This window comes from Asparagus officinalis, chromosome 6 (assembly GCF_001876935.1).
Source record: "Asparagus officinalis chromosome 6, Aspof.V1, whole genome shotgun sequence".
NCBI lineage: Eukaryota > Viridiplantae > Streptophyta > Magnoliopsida > Asparagales > Asparagaceae > Asparagus > Asparagus officinalis.
In genome coordinates this window covers 52698813-52703097 of record NC_033799.1, presented here as the reverse complement: position 1 = coordinate 52703097, position 4285 = coordinate 52698813, and positions in this window count along the sequence as shown.

The window sequence follows — 4285 nt, the reverse complement described above, 5'->3', positions numbered from 1 at the left end:
TTAGTTTTTCTTTTTGTTCATTTTTATTTTCTTTGATTCGCCTTTAGGCTAGAACCCTCTAGGGAATCACCATTTTCTAAGAAGTGGATTCAATTCTAGATTACCCATAACTTTAATTGAATCAGTCATCTTTACTTTCTTGAATTTTATTTTTATTCTTGATTTTCCTTTTTGATTCTTGATTTTATTCATCTCTCCTTATGAAAATCATTCATTCATTATCACACCCACTCTCACTTACATTTTGCACCTATTTATACACCATTTTTATTCTCTCCATCTCTCCACAATCATATTCACTCATCACTCCTAATTGTCACGCACACAACATAAGAACCACATCACTCCTAATTGTCACGCACACAACATAAGAACCAATTTTAATTTTCTCCTACAAAACACCTTCCTCGTGGGATCGATAACTTTTTATACTATAACTTGATTGATTGTGCACTTGCAATTTTTGGGTATATGTTCATGCCGCATCAATCATTATTGATGAACTTCATTCGTGATCATTATTGGTGAATCTCACCTATGGCCGTTATTGGCAAATCTCACCCATAACCATTGACGGGTGGTAAAAGTATACTTCTAGAGTTGCAAGTGCACAACCAATCAAGTTATGATATAAAAAGTTATCGATCCTACGAGGAAGGTGTTTGTAATAGAAAATCAAAATATGTTCTTATGTTTTGTGTGTGATAATTAGGAGTGATGAATGTGATTGTGGAGAGATAGATAGAGTGAGAGTGATTGTATGTAAATAAAAAAACGAGATTGAGAGTGCAGAGATAAAGAGTGGCTGTGAAAAAGAGTTAATGTAAGCAAAACCAACAAAAAGGGAAGTGAAGGATAAAGGAAATAAAATCAAGAAACAAATGAGAGAAAAATCAAGAATAAAGAGGAAATTCAAGAAAGTAAGATATGGAGGATTCAATTAAAGATATGAGGAATCTAGAATTTAATCCACTAACTAATCTCACTTATAAAATATGAACCATTCTCTTTTTATCATATTTTACTTTAGATTTATTAAGTATAGACTATCAAACCACTTAAGGAAAACATAATCTATCAAATTGTCATCCAAGTAAAATTAATACTCATGAAAAGAATAACAACTAGAGTAATTTTAGAATTTCTTCTACCAATTAGTTTTTTAGTTGAATATCCTAAACATGAATATTTTACGCATAAGAGAATGATTAACAAATTATAAAAGAAATAAAGCTAGTTTTATGTAATTTCTAGAGTTTCCACAAGTATTAATTCCACATCTTAGAAAAAAGGCAATTCTCTAGAGGGTTCTAGCCTTAAGGTGAATTAAAAAAAAGGAAAATAAACAAAATAAAAACTAATCCCGATAAGGTTCTAGCCTCAAGGCGAATAGTGCAAGAAAATAAAATATAAACTACAAAATAAATTGTAAGAAATAAATGAAAGAAAGCAAAGACATGAAAGTAAATCTACTCTATTATACATGAAAATAAATCTAAGGAAAGAGGGTTCTAACCTCTTGGCTATTTAAATAAGAAAAGAAAGTAAAAAATAAATTTAATTACAAAGAGAAAATTTACATCCCAAGAGGGTTCTAGCCTCAAGGTGATAGCAAACCTCCATCATGATCTTTATCTTCATCTTCATCTTCATCTTCATCATGAAACAAAGAGAATAAAAGAAAAATATGAAGATGTGAATTTGTTTTTTATTAATTGTAACAAAAAGTTACAAATTTGGAAGGTCAATTAAGAGTAACCCTCCTACAAAATTTTTCACACCATAACCCTGTTTGTGGGAAAATTTGTAATAAGAAAATAATAAAAGAATTGTATCTGATTTTATTCTCTCTAACTACTTAGACAAAGAATGTTTACAACTCTCTCTACTTCGATTACAATTTGAATTCCTGATTACAAAAGAGAAGAGAATTGATCTGAATTCTCTCCTTTGTTTAAATCTGGGTTCTTAACGGTGGCGATGGAGTGCCTCTCTCGAATGCTCGCGTTGAGTTTGCTCTCTGTTGACGATCCGCACGTCTTGATTCACTGGAACGGTATCTCCTCCTCACGATTTGACGCTGTGGAGAAGTTGCAAAGCAAGTTTTAGAACTCTTGATGAGTTGATTGATCTTAACCGTAATTGGTTAGACAAGCCAATGATCTCTTCTTTGCTGCCCAAGAGCAGGATCCGAACTAAACTGATTTCTTAGTTATTTATAGGGGATTAAGGGGTGTAATCGCCCTCCTTAATTCTCTCTTATGTGGGGCTAATGGGATGTAACCGCCCCTTAAATCACTCCTGAGTGGAGTTGTGATCCCCTCAGATCGTGAGAAACGGTTTTGAAACTGTTCAGCTGGTGTTTGAACGAGTCAAACGCAAAATCCACGTTCTGACATGAATCCTGTGTTCAAACGCAGTGTCTGGAAGCTCAGACGCAGCAATTTGGAAGCTGCGTTGGCAGCTTGTTGGAAGCTGCGTTTGGTAACGGATGAAAGCTGCGTTGGTAACTTTCGGAGGCTGCGTTTGCGGCCGAACATGAGCTGCGTTGGCAGCTGGATCTGAGCTATGTTTGCAGCGTTTGGAGCTGAATGTGAGGTGCGTTTGTAGCCAGGTTTGACCTGCGTCCGCAGTCGAATTGGTGTTGCGTCTTAATGATGGTACGCAGGGAGGACTTCCACGTCTTGGTTTGAAGAGACCGTCGATTTGTAGTCTCTTTCTGTCAGAGCGTTGCAAAGATCGTTGTTTTGTAATCTTTGCTTTAGCTCTTTGATATGTGAGAGTCGTCAGATTGTAACTCCCGATGTTGATTGTGAAGGATGTTGATTAGAGCTTTCATTAGTTGTTGTGAAGGTCGTCAGATTGTAACATTCATCGATTTACATGAAAGTCTTTAAATTATAGCCTTCTGGTAGCCGTCAAATTGTAACTTTCATCATCGGTGTTTGTAACTTCCATCATCGGTGTTTGATGGGGATCAACTATCTGCAGTGATTTTTAGACAGCCTACAAACCCCTCACTCTCTACCCCTATTTATAGCCTCCAGCAATGAATAAGAGTCATTGGATTAAACTTGAGCCCCAAGTTAATCAATTTTAGCCTTTAAATCATAACTACACATTTGGTATCGATACAGGTATCGATAGCGGTATCGATATTTCCTTGATCTTGTTCTTCTCTTTGTAGTTAGTTTTTATTTTTATTCTCCTTTTTATGCTCACTAATCTAAATTTTATTTCTTTGTTTTTATTTTTCAAAATGTGCAACTAAATTTTGTGTGAACTTTAGAATTGCATAAAACTCATTTGATTTCTTTTCTAATTTATGGATTGCTCTCATGTACTCAAAATGGTCATGTTTAGGATAATCAACTAGAAAACTAATTGATAGAAGAAGAATTTAATAATATATGCTTATCTTAATTTATGTGATAGGTTATACTTATGAATTCTAGAATGACTAATTAGTTGTTATTTTTTCATAAATGATAATTTTACTTAGAAGATAGGTTATGTTTTCCTTAAGTGACTTGATAATCTATGTTTAATAAATCTAAAATAAAATGTGATAAAAAGAGAGTAATTCATATATCCTAAATGAAATTAACTAGTGGATTCAATTCTAAATTCCTATCTTCTCTCTTGATTTCCTCCATATTTTACTTGTTTTGATTGTTTCTTTTTTTGGTTAGTTTTTTAGTCTTAATTTTGTCATTCTTTTCTATTTTCTTTATTTCTCCTTTTTGTTATTCTTTTTTTTTTACTCTCTTTCTCTCCTATTCTTCTAGTTTTCTTTCATGTGTAAATAATCACACACTTTTTATATCTCTTCACTTTCGCTTATATTTGTCCACGCACAACTCTAGGATCCAACTTAGAATATTTTATTTACACATTCTTCATGGTATTGACATTGTATCTATACTTTAACTTGATTATGCATTTACAATCTCAACACTATTTTCATAGCACATCAACTACCTTGCTCAAGGATGATAAGTGTTATTTATAGCTTTGGAGTCATTCTTTTGGAGCTGTTTGGCAGGAAACAGAGAAATTTCAAATACCTTACTCAAGGATGGCAAAAGTGTGCATTTGGTCATTTAAGAGAAATGTTTGTATGAAGTTCTAGATGCAAAGAGTTACAAACTATGGAAGGGAAGAAGAGCTTCTAGAAGTTGCTGGACTTGCTAACATATGTTTAAAACTCAGAGGTGAAGAAAGACCAATAATGAAAGTGTATAAGCAAGAGCTTAATGCATTAAGACTACGATATTGAAACATT